Consider the following 26274-nt stretch of genomic DNA (forward strand, 5'->3'; position numbering starts at 1 on the left):
CTCCGGCGGATCAAAGCAAGTTCGATGTAACGCAGTTTCACCTATAACGCGGTAAGATTTTTTGGCTCCCAAGGACAGTGTTATATAGGGGTAGAGGTGTACTAGCATTCAAGGGAATAAAATAAATACTTCTTCCAGGGTTTGATATGTAGGGAACTTGCTTTCCAGCTTCGTCTGGAACACTGAGTCAGAGATCATCTGTTAGGATCAAGTGGGTGTTCCCCTACAATCAATTTCCTGTGACTGCAGGAGGGTGGGCATTGATGGACCTCCGTGGTCAGATACTCACTACTCCCGCTGCTTCCACTGTCGTCTGTCTTTTTTAGAAAGTTCATTTCAACCTCATTGTCCTTTTATGTTACTACTTGTGCTGTTCCTTCTCCTGCTCTGGCTGACTTGGAACAATACGTTTTCATAGCAAAAAATCACCAGCTCAACCGCCATGTTCTCTTTATCAAATACGTAGCAATGTTAAATGTTTCCAGCAAAGTATATAATCTGGTGTTTAATTAGTAAATCTAGGGAGAGGATGTTAAACAGAACATAGGCAAACTGGGTGATGGTATTATTTTAGAAAGCTCGGTCTCTAATATTACCAAGGGGTGATAATAGAGAGTAAATTAAAAATGAACTAACAGTGCGGTATTCTTGCTAATAAAGGTATCGGTCTCTCTCTCCTCTGTGTGTGTGTGTGTGTATGTGTGTGTGTAAGTAAAAAATCATATCTAACACTATTAAGATAATTGCCATATTACATATCACAGCCCTAATGTGACCATGCTTTAAATATTGTGTGCATCTCAGATCTCTCTAGTTTAGGAAGGATGTAGAAAATATAACAAGGAGGACAAGAAATAGCTGATAGAACTATTACAGAACTTAAATGAATATAGTAAATGTGAAATCGGTTTATTAGATTGGGTTTTCTTTTGCAGAGAATTCATAATTATTTTGCAGATCAATATCCTATGCTATCGGCAGTATGCATGTTCATGCTTCGTACTCTTCCTAGATTGGTATTATATGTAATAGTCTGTATAGTTGGTATTTGAAGGCTTTCATTACTTATTGGTTAACCATATCAGTAGATGAGGCTTTCTTCCAGGAAATCTGGGTTTGATTTTAGGGGATTACCTCTCTTCTTTACTTCTGCCAAATACATTAGTCTCCTGAATTTTTCACTGTGGTGTATACACTATACTGTTGTGCTACTGCAGAATTCCTAATATAAAAGCCAAGTCAGTGGTAGGTCATTTAAACTCTCAAATATTCCTGCTCAGAACTTCAGAGACTCAGCTAGCTTGGTATGCTTCTTAAACTGTTTGGTAGGCTGGAATGTATTTTCCGGCTTGTTGGTAGCAGGGATCAAACTTCATTCTTGTAAGAGCGGCTTGTTCTACAAAGTAACTTCTCGACATGGTAGCTGTGAGTGTGCTAAAAAAAAAGTAATATTTATCCATTTATGGGCCTGTTAACTGCAATGTATTACTGGTGTGGAGAAAGTGAATAAAGAAGTCTTATTCCCTCCTTAACATAACACAAGAACTAGGGATCACCAAATGAAATTAATGAAGCAGCAGGTTTAAAGCAAACAAAATGAAGTATTTCTTCACACAACACACGGTCAACCTATGGAACTCTTCAGCAGAGGAGGTTGTGAAGGCCAAGACTATAACCAGGTTCAAAAAATAACTGGATAAGTTCATGGAGGATAGGTCCATCAATGGCTATTAGCCAGGATGGGCAGGGATGATGTCCCTAGCCTCTATTTGCCAGAAGCTGGGAATGGGCGACAGGGGATGGATCACTTCATGATTATCTGTTCTATTCATTCCCTCTGGTGCACCTGGCATTGGTCACTATCAGAAAGCAGGTAAACTTCAGTGACTATACAGCCAAAGGTAATATTTTCAAGAAGAAGAAGGTTAATTGAATAAAATATTTAAACACTCTGCTTGACCTCCGGATGTTGCTAGTTCAGATTTTCACAATGTGCTCTGTTTGTTGGTGATAGGCTGCATCCTTGCTACCAGAGTAGGTAGATCTGAGAGTTGGGAATTGTTAGAGAGTTAATTAAGAACTTAATGCTAGCAAATGAGAAGTGTTTCCCATATGAACTGGATATAGGCAAGTAATTCAAACATTATTTAACTATTTGACAAAGGTGGAGCTGAATCTTTTTAGCTACTTTTTCATTTAAACAGAAATATTCCTTTGTGACTAGAAGTTTAGGAAATAACCTTTTGATATCCATTTTTTGGCAAGGATAACATTTTTTTTATAAAGTATATTATATCAGCTATAACAAAGCCTCTCTGGGACTTCAGCCAGATCAATTGCTTTGTTAGCTGAATATTATTTTGCCATTCACCAATAATAATGAATCTTGCCATTATAACTCTTTTGGAGGAAAAAATATTTATTTAAACAATTTTAAGACATCATAGTATTACGCTGACTTGGTCCAAAGTGATTTGATGAGAATAAATGTCTTACAGAATATTTATAAGGAAAAATCACATGCTCTATAAAAATAATTCTACATTTATTTCCAAAGAATACACAACAGGGCCACAGATACATGCCAGTAGTCCAGCGGAGGATTCACAAAGTTGCATGTGATGTGTGGAGGTCCACTTGGGCGGAAAAAAAATGGTTATATTCATCTAACGACACACAAGGGAAAACCTCCATCTTCATTCAGTTTGCTAACTTATCACCCTATATAAGCAGCCCCTCTGTGCGCTGTTTTTATGATACCCTAAGGTGCCTCGGGACCTGGTTTGCTTTTCATTTTACTCTATCACATTCACCTGCTGTTTTTTCCATAATTGGGTTTCTCAAGAAAATATTGTGTTCTTGAGGGAAGCCTTTGAAAGATGAAGGTCTATGAAAAGCAGATGCGCAGTATTTAGCAAAATAGTGCACCTCTATATAGAAAAGACTCATCTCCAGTCTTTTAATGTGCAGATCATGGGAATTGGCAGGAACACATTATGTATACCACGCCATTTCTTTTTAGATTTCCTGGAGGCTAGGTTTCTTGGTTATTCTTCCCTAGGACTCTTGTTAGCCCACTTATGTCTTCCTATCTAATCCTACTTCCTGCATTAATGATAATAGTTTGCATAGTGACATCTCTGCTTTGTGATTATGGATCTGTTGTGTCTGTAGGACTGTAGAACACTCTCTGTGTTTATATATTTCAAATTGTTCGTTCCTTCCCCTCCCAATTCATGTTACCTGTATAACAGTGGTATTGCTGTAAAAGAAAAGGATTGAATTTAAATGTTGAAAAAAGGCTGCACTATATTAAGGCTAAGATTTTCAAAAATTGGTGACTAAAAGATGTACTCTTAAATCTGTATTTAGGCACCTAAATAAAGTGACCAGATGTTTAAAACTGTTGACCACCTAGCAGTTTCCATTGCTCAATGCTTTTGAAAATCAGGTCACTTTCTTTAGATACCTAAATATGGATTTAGGTGTATATCCTTTAGTCACCTGTTTTTGAAAACCTTGGGTTAACTATTTCAAGTGCAAAGATACCACAAACTCTTGAGGGTTTGCCTTGGTCCTAGCCTTTGTGAGCAGCAGCGATCGGTGTCTTGAATGAGCCATCATTGGCTTCTGGATGTGAAAGCAAACATTTTTTTTTTCATAGTGCTCTGTACAAACCACAGATATTTGGAGTTCTGTTGTTAGAGTTTACCCCATGCATTATCTCTCCTTTGTGTCAAAAAAGCTGTGGTGCAATCAGTGGGAATTTCCTAGGGATAGTTTCAAAAATACAAGATAGGTGCCTCTTTTCTATTCACACACAGAAATAAGACCCAGTATGAACTTATTTCATGTCTCCTTGCAGCAAACTGTATTTTTCCCGAATTCCCTGTAATTATAGACAGAGGAGTAAAACAGAAAAGTGACCCAACTAACAGAGAAGGGCTTTACAATATTTTCTTGTTTGTACATAGCACTTCTTGCTGTGCAAGGTTCCAAAGATATCAGCATGAGGACTCTCTTACATGTGCATTTTTTTTAAAGGACCAAACACCAAGGGGATGCTGGCATCACAGAGACTCTCATCAAAGGACACTCATTTAAACCAGTTTCTCATATTTTGTCTTAATCTTTCATTACCACATTCCCCTGAGTATTGGCTAAGCTTGTGAAGGCCTTATGCTCAACAGCATTTCTCTGTTTGTCTGTAATGTGATAACTTCTGAACTCTGTGTTCAGAATCAGTCAATTCTAAAAGGTCAGGGATTGTTCTAGACAGCGATGGACGGAACCCTGTGCATTTTGGGGACGATTGAAAAACTGAAAGTGGGAAAACAGGGAACATATGACGCCTCGGCCAGTTCTTTAGCACAGTCGCAGCTTCAAGCCCTTTTGCAATTGTCTATAGATCAAACTCTTTGATAGCACCCCTTAATTCCTTCCAGCATAATATCAGCCCATCTCATCTCTGCTCATCCTCCCAATAGAGTTTAACTTGTTGATACCCTGAATGACTTATCACCCAGCCAGAAAGAAGAATGGTGTGGGGGGGGGGAATGGGGGGGAAGGAGGGAATAGGACAAACAGAAGCCCTGGTCAGGGGAGATTGGGAGAACCTGGGGTGGGGAAGGGGGGGGACACACAGAGCTCCTAGCAAGGAGGGAAAGCTAGTAATGTGGGCCAGACGGAGCATCTGATGTGGGTGAAGGCGGGAGTGAGGGTTCACACAGAGCAGGCGGTCATGGGGAATGGGGTAGCCTGCCCCTTTAAAGGCCAAGAGGCCTATCTTGTTTAATTGGCACTGCCCTGCCACACCCATGCTGGAGTAGGATTTACAAAAGGAGAAAGCCCAGCATTTAGGAGCTGCTTGAGGAGGAGAGCAGTTGAGCTGGGCTGTAGCTGTAAAGTCAAGCCAAAGGAGGGGGAATGGAGGGAACACAGAACCCTGGCAGGGAGGCCGTGAGGAATTGCAGGAAGTTCCTGAAAAAGAGAGGGATGAGAGAGTGACACACAAGGAGCTTGCGTGGGGAATGGATGGATGCAAAGAGCCCCTGGTGTATGTAATAAGCTTGGCCTACTGAAACAAAGTATGAGCCCCGTAGTTATTCTGATCCTTCATACACTCATTTTAGTAACCATCAGTGGAAATAGTGTAACTCCAAAGGTGGTGCATAATCCTCCTTCCTTTCCAGTGTCATTAGTGCAATGGTTTTCAATCTTTTTGCATTTATAGACCCCTACAAAATTTCAAATGGAGGTGCAGACCACTTTGGAAAGATTAGACATAGTCCGTGGACCCTCTGGAGTTCGTGGACCACAGGTTGAAAACCACTGTATTAGTGCAATGGTCTTAATTAATGGAGCAGATGTATTGATGTTACTCCTAAATCTAGATCACACTCACCCAATCTACTATTAGCAGAGCTATACCTATATCTAAAACACTTTCCACTCTTTGATGAAAATCCATGATAACAGCAATAAGGTAAGCAGGTAGATGAAAGGATGTTGTGTAATATACTATCCGGTATAAACATGTTTTGTAAGATTAGAGTAATCTTACACACATGGATGCTTTCACAAATGTTTATCTTATATATGTAATAGGAGAAAATTATGTTTTCAGTCCCCTCAGCGTCTGAGAGTGGGACCTTCCTTGCCTGCTCAATCAAGGCTAAAGGTACAAAGCAAAGGGGCTCTAGGTTCTGCAAGGCTATCTTAAGTGTGCATGGCTGTGTGAAAATTTCCCAGTGAGACTGAAACCAAATGAAATTTATATGGTTTCAGACCATCAGCAGAAGAACTTGAATTTATTAGCTTGAGGCGCTCTCGGTACCTTATTCCCAGAGTGAAAGAACCAATAGAAGTGGCAGAAACATGACTAAACAAATCTTTCCAAGTCCTGCTACTGGAGAAAGGGGAAGGATAAGCCCTCACTGAAGATTTAGAAGTTGATAACAGGATTAAACATGTTTGGGTAGAGGCCATGAGGCCTCTTTCTTGTCTCCAGAGGATAACTTAAAGTAAGAAGTTTTAGGGATATACTCTGCAGCACAGCAAACTCCTCCAGCATTGAAAGGGTTAATTATCTGTGTCTGTTACACATGAGTTAATTGCAACACCACATATGTGATACATTTCAACTAGCTGTAAGTGCCTGGGAAAAGGAAAAATTTGGTATATTGTAATTACTAAAGTCCAAGTTTGCACCTGTCTAATTCCAGAGATGATGTGCTGCTGTTTTCACTTTTATTGCTTCTTGGAAGTCAGTTTCACTCTTAGTAAAGGTAAAATTATTTAACAAAAGGCTTTAAATGGCTGCTTTGTAATGCATCAGTTTACAACAGAGGTGGGGGCCTAAGCCTTTTGCAAACGTAATTCACCAGAGATTTGCTGAACCTCCTGCAAACCAAAACAGGTGAGGTTTGCACAACTTTGCTAGTGAGCTTGAAGAGTGTTCATACACCCCTTTGTATTGGAATGCGCTCATGCCTAACTGTCCCAGATGTACGGGCTACCCCAGGGGTCTGTTCTAGCCCCAACCTTGTTCAATCTATACATCAATGGCCTGCCACCAACCCAGTCATGGAAGTTTATCTATGCAGATGACATCTGCTGCGGGCTACAGGCTCCGACTTTCTCTGAGCTAGAGAAGACCCTGACTGATGACGTTGCAAAGATGGCTGACTACTGCAAGACATGGTGCTTTCACGCTAGCCACCTGCAAGGCAGTCTCTAGCATATTCCACTCCCACCCTGACAAAGTTAAGAGGAAATTAAACATCATAATGAATAGCCAGAGGCTGAAGCATACCCAGTTTACTTAGGCATGACCCTCAACCGAACACAGATGTACAAAAGCCATCTGAGCAAGATAGTAACAAACTGGCAGGTTCTTCATAGGGAGTGGATGCTCCAACCCTAAGGACCTCAGGCCTTGCCACCTCATACTCAATAGCAGAGTACTGTACAACCAGTATGGAGCTGGTCAGCATACACCAAACTTGTTGATGTTAAACTCAACTCAACAATGCGCATCATCACAGGAATTCTCTGATCGTCTCATTTTCCATGGCTTCCAATTCTGAACCACATTGTTCCTCCTTACAGCAGGAGGGAGATTGCAGCTGGCAAGTTGCTCGAGAAGGTACATGCCAACCCACGCTTGCCCTTGTTCAACAACCTTTTTAGCTCACCAGCTCCACCTCTTTCAAGGCTGTCACGCCAGGACATGTCAGCAGAGTCCCTGTGGCAGGAAGACTGGTAAATAACCTCAACCACCAGTCAGTTCCTTGTCAGAGATCCTACTACCCACCTGCCTGGATTTGACCTGCCACATCATCAGCAGGCCCTTCTTAACTGATTCCAGACTGGGCAAGGCCTCTATGCAGCCAACCAGCACCATTGGGGTCTTTAAGACACTCCAAGCTGCAGTGATGGTGCAGATCAAACAATGATACACATTGTTGAGGAGTGACCGCTAACCAAATTCAGTGGTGGGCTCAGAGAGCTTCACTTGACCAGTAAGAACACTGTTGCTTGGCTCTGCGAATATGCAAATGCTAAATAAAGAACTGCCCCCTAGATCAGTGACAGGGCCTTAAAGGCTAAGGCAGTCATGTGCAGGGCACTCCCTGACTGATGTGAGAATTCTGAGGCTGGTTCTTCCACTTCAAGAAAAGTTTCCTACTGATGACTTGTAAGGCTCCCCACCCTGCTGTTTAGCTACCAACTTTCTCTTTTAATCTATGCTGTCTCTGTGAATCACACATCCGAACGAATGAATGTTCTTACCTCAAATGTGAGAAGTACAGTATTCAAACTTGTTTAAACCTGGTATATAATTTACAGCTTATAAATGAAACTTTCAAGTAGAAGCAAGTTTTTTCTCAGTCAGTAGTTTTCAGTTATTGCTGGCTGTTCCTGGACTTTTGATCCATATTTTAAAATAGAACCTTCATGGCTATTCATTTTAATACTGTGTCAGAAAAGTCTTATTTGACATATTAAAAATCAATATAGAACATATTAAATGGATTACCACTGGCTCCGTGATAGATCTCAAAAGGTAGTTGCTAATGGGAACTCTTCAACAAGGTGGGATCAGTAAAGTGCTGAAGGGACCAGTACTCAGCCCAATGCAGTAATTAAGTAATTACTGATATCATTGGTGATGATACACAGACTGGTGGACTGTAAATAGTAATGAGGACAGATCAGTTTTATATAGAGTCCTCTGTATCACTTTGTAAACTGGTCCTTTAAGAAATATTAGGAATATTTGGTGTAAAGAACTCTAGGTTAATTTCAAGAGATGGGTGACTTTATTTGAGGGAGGTAAGGAGAAAGGAAATTCATATTTTAACTAGTGATGTGTCCTAATCGAAATGCTGAATCCTCTTTGGATGGATGTCTGCCTCTGGATCCAAACTTGGCAGCTGTCTTCCTACTGCTATAATCCCAGATCTGAACACTGTTGAGCTTCTTGAAACTTTGGGTCTAATTTTGGAGTTGAACTTGTTGGCTCAGACATGTCCGTAAACTTAATAAAAATTCTTCATCTCAAGTTAAAGGGACCATTAACTTTAAAAAGCACGTCATCTGTTTTTTTGTACCTAATGTTCTAAGTAGACCTGGGTGGCTAATGGATTTTTCACCAAAAACAAAAGTTTTGTACAAAATTTTTTGCCCCGCTGTAGTTATAAGTAAAGCCTAAGATTACTATAACTGAAAGGGATTTGATAAAATAATAAACCTATTTCTGTTTCCAGTTTCCTTTGTGCTTTTGACAGCACTTTGTGTACACTTTCACTTCTCCCCTCATTTGTTTCCCCGTTTGTGTTTCTCCCCTGCCTTTTCCCACAGAAATGGGAGAAAAACATTATATAAAAAATGTGATTGTCAAACTGTCACTGGTATACCATTCACTGGTGTGCTAGTGCCTCCTCCTGGGGTCACCCTGGGGATTATCTCTAGGGGCTGCCACCCCGGTCCATGGTTTGAATGCCCTCACTCCGACTCTCTCTCTTTCTCTGGTCTGCAGCTCCTCTAGCTCCAGGCCCTGCAATGTCCTCTTTGTGACTCAGCCCTCCCTGTGGCCATACAGTGTTCCCCCCCTTCTGGGGGGTAGCAAAGTCCCTTCTCCCTAGAAGTCCTAGGCAGTCTGCCCTCTCACTGCCCCATGGTGCTACTCCCTCAGTGGCTGATGGCGGAATCCGGGCCTACCCTCTACTCCAGGTTCCAGTCCAGGAACCCTCAGCTTAGCAATTCTGGGTTTTCCTTTCTCAGACCTCACTCCTCCTTCCCTGGATTGCTTCCTACCACACCTGGTTCCCCTTCTCACTCTGGGTGTACCAGCTCCAAAACCCTCTTCATAGGGACTGACTGCTGCCTGCCTTCCTGCAGCCTTTCCCATCAATCTCTTTACTGCTCACCTCTCCTGGACTTTATACAAGCCCCTCCTGTTCCTGCACAGCTGAACCTGCTTCCAGTTAGCTCCCTACTCCCTGGCTCTTGCTCCAGGTGCAGCCTGTGGAGTTAACTGACCTACCTGGTCACCTTAGCCCCCGGCCAGTCCTGTGTTGAGTGGACACCCTATCACACAAACCACAGATCAGGTATAGTCCCTGAAACTATTTAAAGTGATTTAAAAACAGATGTGGGGGAAGGGGAGGAAACTCCCACAAACTACATTTGAAGTTGACCTTGTCCTTTTAAATTGTGTGGAAGTTGATTTTTATTATTTGTATTATTGTAGTGCCTACGAGCCCCAGTCATGGACCAGGATCCGATTGTGCTAGGCCCTGTACAAACACAGACTAAAAAAGACGGTCCATGCCTCAAGGAGCTTACGAAGTAAATTTAAGATAAAAGACAGATGGTGCAGACTGATAGAAGGGGAAATACAAGGAAGTGATGAGACAATATTGGTCAGCGTGATAGGCGGTGGTTTCAGCATGCCAGCAACTACATATCAAATTGAGAAGATTTTCTTTAAAATGGGTGGCAGTGAATACCAATGTCTCTAACTGGGTGTAATACTTATAGATAATTGCACCATGCGCATGTTCAGGAGCTAAGTGGTGTAAAAGCAGTGGAGCTACGGTTATCATCCAACTACAAAATGGAACATTACTACAGTATTAAGCTAATCATAGGGCTAAGTTTTAATGCACTTTTGAAGTAAATTAATTTCAGGTAAATATGTAGGTGGAGGAGACATAATCTATGCAGATATATGTAAATGGATGATTATAGTGAATTAGGAGGGAATATTGCTGAGTAGACTGCTTAGTTTTCATTAAATAAAAAAGACTGAAGACCCGATTTACCAAGAAACATCTCTTTTACTCAGTTTCAATTGTTCTAGGTTGTTAAGCTGGTCCAAGATGATCAACTTCTCATTAATCATCATAATTAGAGGTAGATTTACTGAGCATTAGTGCAATTTTCAATCATACTAATAGTCGTGCAATCCACTATTCATTAATATAAATGAGGTAAATTAAAACCATGACATTATAAAGGAGGCAGAAGCTGCAGGAACTTTCCTGGATCCTCTCAAAATCCCGTTAATTTAATTGTGATAGCGTTTCTCAGGAGCATTTTTTTTTTTCACTTTCTCCATTTTCCAGCACTGGTGGTTCTGCAAGTTGTCTAGTAACGTTTAATTTAGGAACCTGCCCAGCTAACCGGGGACATACTGGCTTCTAACCGTTTGTAACCCTATTTAATGTGCATGGAGGCTGATAGTTATATTTCTGACCAAAATTCAAGCAAAGGTAAATATAAATTTATCCAAGGTAGATTTTCACTCGTGAGACCATCTTCTTGATCTGATCTAATGCTCTTATCCTGTAATTGGCAGCACGTGATTGGACTGCTGCATCTGCATGGAGACCCATTAATATTGGTGAGCTTCTATATAGGTGTTCACTTGTGAGGATCCCAGCAGAGGATGGGGGCCTAATAGGATAGTCCCATGTTGTAGTCCCCTCTGCTTTGTGAGTGGAAGAGAGTGATCTCCTGTGGATCTGGAGAGTTTACTGTATGAAATCTTACAGAGTCCCTTCTGTACTTTCTGTAAAAGAGGAAAGGAAATGAATGGAGCGGAGAAGTCAGTCTTCCCTGCATACTTCCTTTGTGTCCACAGACACTGGGAGACCACATACCACTTCTGCTCTCCACTCCAGATAAACACTCTTACCTAATGAACAATCAGATAGTGTGATCCTCATGGAATGTTCCACTCTGCTTATCTCTCCCTTGAGTTTCTTGGGAATGGATAGCCTGGAATGTGATCTAAAGCCCGTTGAAGTCTGAGGGGGTCTTTCTCTGGACTATTCACTATAATCTGATTTCTCTGGACTTTGGATTAGGACGTTGGTTCTTTTGGGGAGTAGTACTTGGCTCTCTGTGACCTGAGGGGTGAAAACATTATCTACTTTGGTGAAAACTTCAGACTTCATTAGGATTCACACCAACTCTTGGTCCTAGTGTGTCAAAGTCTTCAGATTCCCTTAATGGCCTAGCTGGGCCTTGAAGTCCCAGGACTGAGCCTTTCTCCTCAAAATGGTGTTTCTGAAATTTGGAATAAAATAATGTATGCTAACATTTAACAACATTAACACATGGATGAAAACTTCAGGAAAGCAGAGATTTTGAATTTAAAGCTTCCTAAGTTAAAATTCTGCATGCCAAATGATAACATATTGCTATCTTTCAGAAAGTCAAAGTAGAAAATCACGGTCTCTACCTGCTTTCAGATGTCACCAGTCAGATCTGCTAGCGTCTCACACAGATCTCATTTCCTTCTGCATCAGAGCAAGAAGTTTGGCAAAATTTTCCCCAAAAACTTTTGTGGCTCGAGTTTTTGACCAATTTAAATGTAAAGTGCTCTAGCCATCCAATGATGGACTAAAGCAAGGGACAGAAGTGGTTTGTCTGTTGCACACACATTTTAAAGGGTTTGATTATTTTTTTTTTCTGTCTCAGACTGGTATGAAAAGTCAGAATTGCAAAAATATTAATGAGCCAAAAATATTATTTTTTCATTTCAGGTAAATCCAAGTGCTTCATTTTGAGTATGACCATGTTCCTTTTAAATCTTTTTTTTTTCCAGTCTAATTAGCTTTATGTAGACAGAAAAAGGAATTTTGAACCAGAAAACTGGAATTTTTCATTTTGAACTTGTCAGTGTTTAATTATGACAATTTCAGAAAGAATTCCGACATTATTGAGACAGAATTTCGATCCTGACTGCATTTCATAAACAGCTTTGGTTTTGACAAATCTGCATTTTTTGTCCAAAAATAGTTGTTAAAAAGTTCATGACCAGCTCTCTCATGGATTTCATCATTCAATAATATTAAATATAAAAAGTCATATCCTAAAATTTTTGTCAATTGCTGTTTAAGTGTTGTACTCTGCCTTTTGGTACCCACAAGAGGAAGCCAACAGCCTTATGTATGTATTTACTCAGTATGTAAATTCTAGGCACCTCCAGATGCCAGGATGGCAGAAGAGCGTGCTACTGGAAAGCAGTACTCCTTGGTGGATAACGCTCTAGAATGGGAGTCAGGAGACCTGGGTTCTGTTCTAGCCTCTGCCACTCACCTGCTCTGTGTCCTTGGGCAAATCACCTTATACTTCTGTGCTTTGGTTTCCCTGCTTGTAAAATGGGGGTAATAATACCTACCTGTAAAGTGCTTTGAGATCTATGAACTATGAATTATTAAACTACAGGTCAAGGTTGCAATCAGGAGTGAGGGCCTCTTCTGGAAGATTCCTTTCCCCCTCCCCGCACCATCCGTTTCTTGAGTAGAGGCCTGCAAAGGCTATTTTTTTAAAAGTGACTGAAATCCTTCCTACTGATGGTCTTGGAGTTTAGTGATATTGCATTCACTGCAGCGATAAGTCCCAAGAACCCGGTGTGTCCTTCAGTTAACAGGTCAGATGGGGGGAGGGGGCAGAGATGGACAAAACACCAACATTCAGTTTATTATTAAGTTTGCATTTTTTTCTGTGTAGTTTTTCACCTGAGCCATACACCGTTTTACATTTAACATGTATAGTATTCAGGTTTGCTTTATGCAGCATTCAGGGGTTCCTGGGAAGCTTGGAAAGTTTGGGAATTAGTGACAATCATCTTTGGACTGTGTAGCAAGGCGGTGGGACACCCCACAGCCCCGCTGAGGGCCAAACCTCCCCTAATCCCAATGTGGGCAGAACCACTGGGTCCGGCACCCGCCCCTCCAAGGTCACGGCCCCGACCCGGAAGTATAAAAGCCCGCCTGCAGAGCTCAGTGGAGCCCAGGCCGGCGGAGAGAGCAGACGTCCGTGGCCGAGCTCCCACTTGGGAAACAGCCGCAGGCCGCAATCGGCCTGCTGACTCACCGGGCCGGTCGAGCCTACCTCTCGCCCGGTACCCCGAGGAGGACTGGCCAAGCCTGCCCCGTGCCCGGTACCCCGAGGAGGACTGGCCAAGCCTGCCCCGTGCCAGGTACCCCGAGGAGGACTGGCCAAGCCTGCCCCGTGCCAGGTACCCCGAGGAGGACTGGCCAAGCCTGCCCCGTGCCAGGTACCCTGAGGAGGAGCCGAGCCTGCCCTCCGCTACCTACCCAGAGGAGCCAATGCTGGTGGAGAGCACCAACGACACTAAGACGGCCCAGGTATCATACGAGGGGGAGTGTGGAAGTAGCCCGGGGGCAGCCGACCCCAGTCTGGCTGCTACACTGCCAGAGCCAATGTCAGTGTGTTGCGGCCAGGATCCCCACTGACAGCAGCAAGTTTCCATCGCTGCTAGGGTCCCGGGCTGGGACGCAGTGGAGTGGGAGGGCCTGCGTCCCCCCTGCCACCCACTCCTTGGGTGGCAGACTCCCCGTTTCCCCTGGCCTAGAGCGGCTGGCCACTGATTGACTATTTGTTTGCTGCCCAGCCCTGACCTAGGGCCTGGGCCGCCCCAAACTGACCCAGCCCCTGCTACAAGGCCTGGGCCACTGATAGACTGTTTGCTTGCTGCCCCGCCCTGACCTAGGGCCTGGGCTATCACAAACTGACCCAGCCTCTGCTTAAGGGTCTGGTCCTCTGACAGACTGTTTGCTTGCTGCCCGCCCTGACTTAGGGCCTGGGCTGCTATAGACTTTGCCTCAGCCCTCGCTTAAGGGCCTGGGTTTCGGACCTCTTGACTCAGCCCCTGCTTATGGGCCTGTTGTCCCAGACTGCCGCCGGACCAGAGCAAGGCGTTGGGACACCCCACAGCCCCGCTGAGGGCCGAACCTCGGCCCAAACCTACTACAGACTGTCAAATACATTGCCCAGGCCCTGTAGAGCTTCCCACTACGACAAGCAAAAATTGTTACTACAGACAATTAAACATCAATACGATGCAGCAAATGCATGACGTTCGTACAGTGTATTGTATGTTGAAGTTGGTCAGTCCTCAAGCTATGAATGTTTTTAGGGAGAACTTTGCCAACCTGCTTGCTCTCCTGCAGAAGGAAGATAGCAGAGGCTAATGGCAGTTAAAAATGGGTAGGGAGAAACAGTGATTTCCTATTCTGCTGTCCTGGGAGACAGTAACAGAATTTCCCTTAACATGCATATATGCAAAATCTGAAACATCTGTTTCTCAGAATTACCACTGAAGATACTATGTTAAATATGAGGGCCAGATTTCACGATGTACAATAGGGTCTGTGATGTGAGGCTCCACCACAGCTCTATTTGGAAGGTCCCCAGAGAGCAGCTGACATGCCCCTTGGGTCAGTGACGTGTTTGGGGCAAGGCTTCCTTCCTTCCCTGCCTCCTTTGGGGATTTTCTTTCCAAGGGGCATAAGAAGGAACAAGGCTTATACTCACCTGAACTCGGAAGTTGCTGTTGTGCCTGGCTCTTGCACAGACCTCTCTTTGTCCCTCCGTCTCAGCAAACCCACATCACACACTCTGGCCCTTGGTGTACATATCTCAGATTCCAAGCACATATCCTATCAGAAGACCTCACAGCTTATTGTATGTTGGAATCTCAGAAATCATCATTTTGATTAGCAGATCTTCCTAAATGCGAAAGACTGGCTGTTACGAAGGAGACCATGTTGCCCTTATGTTACGTCAGGTTTTTAGAACCCCCAACAAGGGCAACGTAACTATTTCACTCCAGGTGGTGTCAGGAATAAATCAATAGGAACACAGCACTTCCGTCTAATAGAGCACGCTTACTTGCATGAATCTTATCTAAAACAGCAGTTTATTAGATTTAAGCACACAAATATAAGCAATAGGTTTAGAACATCCCAGATATTTACATGCGTATGACGAAGTGGGCATTCACCCACAAATGCTTATGCTCCAATACATCTGTTAGTCTTTAAGGTGCCACAGGACTCTTTGTTGCTTTTTGCAGATATTTACCGAACATCCAGAATGGTATTGAGTAATTAACAGCAGGTTTGCAGTGGCCAGTTGCTCACCCACCGAGAAAAACATCTCTCAAGATGTCTTCAGAGGACTGCTCCAAAGTACACTCTGTTAACTAATCTTTTATAACTAACTTCTACAAAACACATAGGTCATAATGACCCCTACTAGATCATCACTTTTCTAACTTTCAATAAACTTTGTAATATCAGCGGCATCTGGACTCAAGATTTTCCAACTGCCAAGATGTTTAGTCTGAATTATTTACTTGTCTGTCCCTTTCTCCCATTCTGATTAACAGAAACTGCCAGCTAGATATGACCTTGCTTCTAAAAGCCTGTCTCCAAATTAACCCTTAACTATGCGGTGTTCTATTTCATTAATTCTGGGTGGCTGAATGCAGATAATATGGATGTAATTAGCTTGGTCACATTCTGGATTATACGCACCCCTCAAATCCAGAGCAACACTTAATCCATACTCCAAGTTATAAATCATCATGTGATAAAAATATCATTAAGAGAAAGCTAAGGTGTGACACGTTCATCGGCCACTGTGCTTCTCCCACAGCAGCAGGCTGTGAAATAAGATCTACCTTCCATTGGAAGCTCCTCAGGAGAGACGGCATAGGCTTTGCCTTCCTTATTTTGGGTAAGAAGCAGTCTGATCTTCACTCACTGCTATAAATTCTTTCAGATTGTGCCTTTACATGTAATCTTTGTGTACTTTTTCAACTGTCTTACGAAAAATGTAACTGGAGCAATTATTCAGCTGTGCTAGATTCAGAACATCTTGCTTTGATTTTCTGAGACTTTTCTTTCCCCCCACTAGCTTTACACTCATTTATTACCTGTTTGATGTACCATACAGTAGGCAAGGGTTTGGGGTTTTTTAGTATATTGGTATGATTGCAATTACTGGCTAGATTGGTGGGTCCAGAAATCAAACTGCAGTCTTGCAAGTTCAGTAGGTTATCTAAGCTCATCCAGTGCTTATTCAGAAACCCTGCCAGGCTTCAGATATTATTTAATCAATGGCAAACACCTTACAATCAATGAAGCAAATAGAGTCTTGCGGTAAGTGGGCACAACTCCAATGACAGTTTGTTTTAATGAGCATGGTGCCTGTCTCTAACGAACAGAACCAACACTGCACCTTCCTCTCTCCCCCAACCCTTCTGAAAAATCATAGAACTAATGAGTCGTATGCATAGAAATAACAGTTCATCACTTGCACCACTTCTGGGATGCCCCCACTCACTTTTTCTTTTTTGGCTGTAAAGTATCCATCACACTTTTGTTATTGTGCAAAGACACAATACTAAGTATCCTTTAAAGCCACAGAGGGTGGGAGTTTTGATCAGATCTGATGTACTTGAATCAGTTTGAAACTAAATAGCTTATATATATATATATGGTTCAATCCTGCACTGTGCTGGGAACACTGACTGTGATCCAGCAAAGCGCTTAATCACATACTAAACCTTAAGCATGCAAGTGGTTATGTTTAAGTCAATGGGGCCACTTGCATGCATATGTACTTCGCTGGATGATCAGAGTGATCAGCACAATGCAGGATGGATCTCATACACAGTACAGACGCTCCTAGTTTAAAACACACACATACTTGGTACTATTTCAGTCATCAGGTGCCAGACATGCACTGATTAATCAGCCCAGAATTGACCTATCTCTATTTGTTTTAATGAACATATATCAAGTGCAGGGTACATTTTTATTAGTATCTCTGCTGAAGGTTCCTTCTTTACATTATAGTTGAGATGCTTAAACAGAGTGTGAAAGAACTACATTGTACTTACTTGGCACTAAGTATATGAAGGGCTTATTTTTCAGGACAATACACTTTTATAGAACTTTGAAAACAGAGTATTTCACGGTTAAAATTGAAATCTACTTGTAAAATTCTGTATTTAACCCAGAGACATAAGTAAATTCTTGATCGTATTAACATTTACATGGAGAAGAATGATTTATATCAGAGTACAGCTGTTAATTTGTAAAATATCCAAATGAATATATAAAGCCTAATTTATGTTGTAATTTGCTTTTATAACACTTTTGCCCAGGACTGTTTTATGGTAAATGTTGCTTTTGTATAGTTTCTCTAATCTACACTTGCCTCTATTTTAAAAGGTATTTCTTAGCCCCTTGGCTATCGTAGGGAAATAGCTGTGATTTAAGATGTCAACTTTGCCATTAACATCAAGTGGCTGCATAACAACGATTAATCTTTTTTTTTTTTTTTTTTTTTTTTTTTTATGGATGTGCTCTGACTAAGATCACAGTATTATTGGATGTGGATGGATGGGTAGAAATTTGAGAAAGTGACATAGGTAACAGATGGGCTTCAGGGACAGCTGAACAAAGTTATCACCTTCACCTCTTTCTCGCATTGGAAGTGGAAATGGATAAGCCCTAACAAAAATATTTGGAGTTGTTCAAAGTGGGTTGTAAAATGACATGCTGCATCCTTTTCTAAAAGTACATGCAAATGAATGCTGCTTGCTGCAGCCAGCATCTTTAATGGTACAGAAGTGAGGGTGCACACTCAATGCCTAATGTACATAAGTAAATCAAGAATTTGAGTGTGTGCATGTGTGTGCGTGCTATTTACTGACTTCATTGGGTGTGTGCATGTAAATAGTACCTCCTTTGCATACCACTATTGCAAATTCCTGCACGTGTTAGCTATATCAACATTTTTAATGTTATACATTTAACAAGTAAAACCAAAAACAAGTATACATTTTTAATCTTTCTATCACTTAAAATCCAGTTGTGCTTGAAAGAGTTGATTATATCAGAGTGACTTCACCACACGCTAAGTGGTGGGGGGCATTGTCTGGCTTGTCGGAAAAGGTGTGTGGCCCCTAAAAGGGCAAGAGAGCCAGACTGTGACTTACTATGGCTGCTTCATACCAGATCAGCATGGGGTCGCTAATCCATCTGCCCCCCACATGACCAGAAGGGCAATGGTGACTGTTTATGTTCACGCCAGTGTAGGAAAAGCCCATTTTCACCTGGACAAGGTGCAGCAGCACTCATCCTCCCACCCATGGAAGTAGTTAAATAACCAGGTTTTGTCATGAGCCGCTGTGGGCATTATGCTAGTTGCTCCTTTCTCAGGGGGCTGGGAAGGAATATTTCCCCTCACCACTGGATTGGCTAAGGCAAGGTGTGTGGGAGGGTTCACCTTCCTCAGAATGGGTTGGGGGCTTAGTTTGGGCAAAAAAAGAAATGGGGGTTAGGTTATGAAGTTGCAATGCATTATGGGGCCCATGTGCAGTGCAGGTATCCTGTAGGGAAGGAATATGGTGATCAGATAACATGGATTGGTAAAGGATTTAAAGGATGTATTCTTTAAAAGATCAGAAATGGGGGATTGGGGCTCCTATGACTATACGGAAGGGACTCAACCCCCCCCTCCCTTAAAACCCCCCTTTAACACTCGTTTGAGGGGTAGGGGACGTCCCAGCAGCAGGTTGGCTGCAGACCAGGGTGGGTAAAGGGGAAGGGCTGACAACGGTCCCCTCGGTGTATTTAAATGATTATGAAATTACTAGCACTGTACAGTGTTATCTCCTGGTATTACCAGGCATTTAGAAATAAAGTTGCGGCCTAATTAAACTACATCCAGTGTCTTCTGTCCTCCTTCCAGCATAGCCAGCCAGATGCATCCGAAGAAGTGAGGTTTTTACTCACGAAAGCTTATGCCCAAATAAATCTGTTAGTCTTTAAGGTGCCACCAGACTCCTTGTTGTTTTTGTAGATACAGACTAACACGGCTACCCCCTGATACTTGTATACACCTAGTCAACTCTCGAGGATGACAGAGAAGAGTTGATACTGGGAGACTACTGATGCTGGAAGTGAGGGTAGGATGCGACCCACGGAGGGGAACTGTTGCAGAGAGACCGAGCCTGAATGCAGGAGTATCAGTCCCTCAGGGCCCCAGGTCAGGACGTAGTGGAATAGGGTGGGCCTGAGTCCCTCTATCCTACTCTGCACCCAGTGGTGGGTGCGGTCACCACCCCGAAGAGCACACTCTACTGCTCAAGGGCAGCCACATAGACTTTGGCCACTGGGGTCATGCTGCCTTGAATGCAAGGGCAGCTACATAGACTCTGGCCACTAGGCTGCACTGCTCGGAAGATGGGCAATTGTATTGAACCTGGAGACCAGGCCCTGTTACCCTAGGGACAAGAGACAGCCCAAGGAACTCTTGCCACTTGAGTCGTAACCCCTGTTCTTTGTCTTTCTCGATCCAACATCCTGCAATGGGGTATATCAACCCCACAACAAGCATGTAGAGATTAAAGCAATAGGCCAGGAATAAAAGTTTCTCATATGCTAGCACAGGGGACGCATGTTGAGTTCAGTATGGTTCCTGCATGAGTGGTCATCATGTTACTGTAATATTAATTTTTTTTACACCCATGATATGAGATCAAATAGAAACATAACTCATAAAATATCTTTATCCATGGAAAGAATTAGCATTTGGATAAAAGTATCAAATTTGAGACGACACAAGAAGAAATACTGATTCTTTTTCTGCCATCTTGCTTACAGCCATATTAGAAGGCCCGATTAAAAACAATGATCTTGAAAGGGAAGGTGAAGCTTACAAAAAATAAATACTTTGTACAGGAATATTTTCAAAAACCATCAAACTTTGAGCTTTTGATTTCATACCATACCAGGCATCTTTTATTATGCATTGTAAAGAGATGAGTAACTACTCTTAAATGGACCATAATTCTGCATGTATGATATGCTACGGTACTTCAGAAGTTTTTTTTTTTTTTCCATCTTACTGGGTCCAGAATGAGTGTCTGGGAAAATGTATTGGTCCTGTAAGCATTTCTGGTGGTCCATTAAGGTCCTGGTAGCATTGACAGATTGTGGAATGTTAGACTTCAACATTGTGATTCTCATATTTGATTTATTAAAATAATGTTGTTGCTATTTGATGATTGAATGTTAAATTTGCCAACGTTCTCAGTAGTTTCAGCATGCTGAAATAAAAGGTAACATTCAAGATCAGTAGTAATAATAATACTTATATCTTATAGAGGCCTTTTCATAAGTAAAGTTCAAAGAGTGGTACAATCTTTATTGATCCTCAGAACTCCTCTGTGAGATATTATCCCCTATAACAGATGGGGAGCTGAGGCACAGAGAGATTGAAGGACGTGCCCAGGGTCACACAAGAAGTCCTAGTTATTGTAAATTTGAAGACAGTTTACAGTAACTGAAGATCTGGCTCAAAACTTGTGGCTTGGCTGTGGTTCTTTTCTCCCACAAAGTCTGAGAGGTTGTTTGAGTCCATTAGTGCTTCTTGTGTATTATTAAGTTCTTGTCTCCAAATTCAAGGAGTACAATGATCCAATGATGTTAAGCACAGAAAATACCAGGGTTGGCTATTTTTTTCCTCCAAGTTCATTACATTGCTACTCTTGGATGTGAAAACAGCAACTGTTTAATACAAATACACAGCAATCACAAGCCATCAGCCCCCTGTAGCCAAAGGGGTAAGTCTAAGGCTTTGTCTACATTTGGAGCTTGAGGTGCAATTCCCAGCTTAAGGAAACATACGCTAGCAATAATCAAGCTACTGCACTAAAATTAGAGTGTGTCTGAGGTGATGCAAGCAACAGGGTGGGCTAACCGTCCGGAGAAGGTGTCTGTGGTCTTAGATGGATAAGTATGTGTACACGAGCTGGGATTCACACCCCCAGCTCCAAGTGTAGACTGTTGATCCTTGCAGCTATTGCTCGTGAGCTCAAGCCACAAGCAAAGTTCTGCTTATCTAGCCAGGAGGATAAAAGGAGAATCAAATGTTATAGTTGCATGTGTTTGTTTCTGACTTTAAACAAGAATAATGTACATTTAATTTGCTTGTAAATTAGCTGCAACCTTTGGGCTCATGGCAATTTGCTCATATTCGTGCTTGGTACCACAATTATTGGTACCACTCTTCCATTGGTGGTGTTCCTTCCTTCTTTTTAAAAACCTGTTTTATAATCTAAACTCATCTTTGAAAAAGAGTAGATAAATAAGTTCATCCAATTTGCCTGCCAGGGAGGGGGCAATTAAGATTAACGGACACCTATGAAACACAGACAAAAAATGAGGACGACAAAAAACAACAAATGGCATATAAGGTTAGTTGAAAAGGGTCCATCAGGAAAGACATAATTAAGGCATTAATCCAGCAAAGCATTTAAACGTGCATGATTTTAAGTATCTGACTAATCTCATTGAAGTATCTGGAACTACTGAAAGTTGTGCATGTCTTTGAATGCTTCGTTGGGCTGAGGTCTAAAATATCGTGACTGCAAATGGTCAAGAATTGATAATAAAGTATGTATGTGGGTGTTCTCTTAAATCTGTATCAGGTATTCTGAATCTGATCCCAATGAAGACACTATAAACTTCAATGTTCATAATATACATTGACAGATTTTTAATAAGCACATTTTCCCTTTAGTCTACCCCAAAACTGGTGAAATATTTCAGTTCCTAAAAGAGCGACAGATAAAAACAACAACTGACTAAACAACAAAATGAAGAAAACATTCAAGAAAGGAGATGACTTCATTCCCTTTTGTAACTTTCATGTCTTTAGAACACATTGGTCACTTTTCCAGACAAATTCTTTCTTGACATAAGCAGAAGCCTATGCTGGTTTCATTTTGATGAACATATGAGTCTGATGTCAGGCTTACTTCAGCTTTCAGAATGGAGAGAGAATAGCTTTTTTCGTTAATAAGATTAAAGGTCTGGGAACAAGTTTGGCTCTTAGGAGATGCTGGACTTTTAACAATCACTGTTATTCCAGAGAAGCAACTGGGGCATCGAGGTAACCGTTCTAGTGTTTTCTTGTTGAGAAAAGAAGAAAGTGTGGCCAAGAAGGAGGAGAAAAACACTAGTGTTGGTCCAATTAATGGAAATCCAGGTACAAGTAGGACACTCAACTCATCTGTTTTTTCTCCTTTCTCCTCTTTTCCTTTTGCCGGTTGCTATTCCCTAGTTGTCGACCCCTGTTGGGTCTCTGTGCCACTTCCCCTTGTTCATCTCCCCCCACCCCCATTTTACAGTTCCATTCACACTAGTAGAAGCAGTGTAACATCTGAGTCCATGAAACTTTCTGCATGGGCATTTTGGGGATCATAATATTCATAGTTTTCACTTGGCTGCTACCAGAAAAGAAAGCAAAGCAGGGAAGCATGGGAACCACACAGAAAATGGAGCAGGTTGAGGGGAGAGTCTTAAAGATTGTTGGCCTTCTCTGAACACAATGTAGTGGCACAGTCGTCATAACAAGCATCAAAAGCTATATCCGTATCTGTAGCAGTCGCACCATCGCACAGATGAAAAGCCTCCATGTTTATATTCAGGGATGTCAATCATTCTTAATATACTGACTTGCTTGTCAGCTAGTAGCAACGTTCCCAGTTGTAGTGAAGAAGTACTGAAAGGGCTATTTCATGCTGGAAACTCTTGTCATTGTCAAATGTGGTACATAAAACATCCATCAACGTCACTGGTAGGGGGAAGTAGTACTGTTTGTTTCAAAGTCCTGTTCTTGGGGTTAGTGTTTTTCGTTTTTCTCTGAAAACTGATGACAAGGATTGGCTGTTTGAAACTGCACTGGTTTCCCCTGGCAAAACATGCACCATCCTCCAAAGGTGGTGAAATCTGACTCTCACTTTCCATTAACTGTAACTGATTGGAAGTCAGAAAATCCACACCTTTCCCTGAAAATCTCACATAGAACTTTTTGTCACTCTACAAGGCTTTATGAAGTAAAAAAAAAAAGTGAGTTGGCTCTGAGTTGCCAATTGCTATTTTAATTTTTTTATGGATATCTTATTCATCTATAGGAAACATACTAATCTTTGAGGAACGGCTAACTCAGGTATGGGTGTAGCAAATTCTCCACCAGAACCCAGTTTTGTTGTTCCTAAGCCACTCACATCCCAGGAGCTCTGTCAGTGTACTCAGCATGGCACATGTATGAACGTATGTTGAACTGTCCTGACAAAAAATGTTTCTGTTGTAATTGGTAAAAAACAAACTCGTGGAAAGTCTCTGGGTAAAAGCTGCCATATGCATTTGATCTTTTCTAGCATTTTAAAGACAAAGCGGTCTTTTTACTAAAGCCAGAGTTAAAGGGTTCTTTTTAAAAATCTTCTCCAGTAGCTAAAATCAGATGTCTTTGCACTCTCTTAGCTGCACACAACAGTTGAAAATATTTGCAGTTGCAAAATAATTAGAAAGTTGCAGAATGCTAATAATCGAAATCTGCTTTTACTCCGAGCATGTCCAATCTTTTACTTAGCACTCATAGAAAAGAGGCCTGAGGGCAAAATTCTGCAAAACATTGCTTAGTGAAATTGGTCCATTTTTTGACTTTATAAAGAAATGTGAAACAGTTAACATTTCAGATAGCTTCTTCTTCTGTTGCAAATACTTCACACATCTCTAGCTGTTAACGTGTCAACAGTATTTGTCTACTTCTTGGTTTTTATCTGAATAATCTGCTAATATTCTCTTCCTTCTATGAGATTTAATGTTATGCAGTTTTAGATTCAGTACTTCATTGGTGCATATTTTGGAGACAGCATTCAGATAACTTCTTGCACCATGTTCGAAACAGCTGTCTTCATTTAGTTTTACTTGTGGTATAAAATTATTAAAGTTTTTTTCATAGATTGGTTCCTAGAAAGCTGGGGAAAAAATTCTCATCCTTCCCAATGATATCTGGGACACTTACCTTAAGAAAAAATCATCGTCCGGGGGTTTAAAATCTGATCCTGGGTGGTGTTGAACTTCAGTGGGAATTACTGGTGCACAGCAGTGCTCAGGAATTGTCGCTTGCCATTATTTGGCAAAAGAATAATACCTCTTGCTATGGTTCTGGCCTTCTAAGGTTCTTAGAAGTCCCAATCGGGCTCTACACAAGCACAGGGGATCCACCTGCTTCATTTTGTTTATAGACTAAGGCTTTTGTACTTAACCTAGTATGTATTGCTAGTCTCCAGCCTTTGGTCTGATTTTGTGCAAATTTTAACATCAAGAGGCCTCTTTAATACGGGGGAGGGGTTAAAGTCCTTTTTATAACAATATAAACTTTTTTAAAAATTTCTGCACATTAACCTTCTGACACGTTATAGGGGATCTGAGACATTTACATCAGATAGTAAAAATCAGGCCAATGAATTTGCTGAGAAACATCTTGTGAGCAACATAGTAACCATGTTATGGTCTTTTTACCAATACTCAATATATTATAATCATTTACAGGAAAAATGTTGCTATAAAAGGTTGTAACCCCGTAGCTACTTTTATAGGCCTCACAGTTTCCCAACTATTTGAAATTATTTTTAAAAAAGTTCCAGTAACTACTGCAGAATTTTCACTTTAATTGTTGTAACTTCTTGCTTGATGAGGTTTTCTTTAACATGCCTTTAACATCTGTTTTATTTTTGTATTTTGCTCCTCTAACTTAAAAATAAATCAGTTCATTACAAATGTCAGGGCTGCATTTGTCATTTCCTGGACTATAACCTGGAAATCTAACAATCTTGTCTGAGAAACAGTACTTTCTAGATACGAGGATATACAACTGGGAATCAGCACTGTGGGCAAGCCACCTTTCCTCTGTGCCTCAGTTTCTCCATTTGTAAAATGTAGAATCATAGAATATCAGGGTTGGAAGGGACCTCAGGAGCTCACCTAGTCCAACCCCCTGCTCAAAGCAGGACCAATCCCCCATTAGTGCCTCATACATTGTTTTTGTCTGGCCCTGCATGCGTATATAAGCATTCTGTTTCTACTGACTTCCTGCCGCTCCCCCCACAAGGGATCAGTAATAATCTCTGGAGTATAGGACGTGTAAAGGAGAGGATAAACATTGGGAGAGCACGTGCTGCATTTTGCAAAAAGATGGTGCTGTGTTCTAAGAGAATTCCAAGGCATTGTTCCTCTCAGGTATGGAAACTCTTAGGAACTGCTGTCAGCATGCAGCCTTTCATCACCCTCCAGTGAAAGCAGTGAGGTCCCTTCTTTTTGCATGCTCAAGGCAGCTTTCTTGGATCATGGGCAAGGCACAAATAGCACCTAATTAAAAGTTAGTGTGTGGGGCGGAGGGGAGGGGGGGTTGTTCTTTTTAGGAACCTCATTTCACACCATAACTCTTCCCTGTTGCCAAACTATTCTACAGTGAGAGTAAGGCATGTCTCCCCTGTACTATATCTGCAATATGGCATACAGAAGAACTGCAACAGATCCAAAATAGTTTTGTTTTCATAGCTCATAAGGTTAAACAGGAAAAGGTTTAGGCAGATACTTATCAGTAATATATCTCAGAACACTGGGCAGGCACTTATCTATGTTCCTGAGAAACTAATTGAATAGAATAATTTGGTTAGAAAACTGACCAAATAGGGACCTCAGTTATGAGTTTGCTGGTAATTTAATTTCAGTTTATTTATCATTTTGGGGTGGATGGTATTCTAACTGTATAAAGCAATTGTAGGACATAACAGGGTCAGCCTCTGTATCTCAGATTCACTGGGTTTCATATTCTGAGCCACATTCCACAAGACATAGCATTATACCAGTGGAAGTTTTGCATGAGTAACACTGGTTTTGGCTTTTATGATTTTAAAATATTTTGCTTTGTATATGAAAATAACTGATGAATGCTGAGAGTTTCTGAGGAATTTTGATGATGTTTGTCTCTTTCTGATTTGTTTTCCTTTTCCATGAATTAAATGCTAATAATGACACTTTTTTTTTTAAATACTGCCAGTATCCAGTACAAGTGGGA

At 41.6% G+C, this 26274-nt stretch overlaps 1 protein-coding gene across 5 annotated transcripts in view; it reads left to right on the forward strand.

The window, feature by feature from the left end:
• NAALADL2 (N-acetylated alpha-linked acidic dipeptidase like 2) overlaps positions 1 to 26274 on the forward strand; it is an 899698-nt gene that overhangs the window by 296914 nt on the left and 576510 nt on the right. Inside the window, exon 1 of one of the 5 annotated variants that reach the window (XM_054039854.1) lies at positions 16012 to 16065. The exons of the other annotated variants lie outside the window; for them this stretch is intronic. The gene's annotated coding sequence lies outside the window, so the exon portion shown is untranslated. Of the gene's footprint in view, positions 1 to 16011; positions 16066 to 26274 lie in introns of those variants that run through there. 5 annotated transcript variants of the gene reach the window in all.

Source organism: Malaclemys terrapin, chromosome 9 (assembly GCF_027887155.1).
Source record: "Malaclemys terrapin pileata isolate rMalTer1 chromosome 9, rMalTer1.hap1, whole genome shotgun sequence".
NCBI classification, from domain to species: Eukaryota; Metazoa; Chordata; order Testudines; family Emydidae; genus Malaclemys; species Malaclemys terrapin.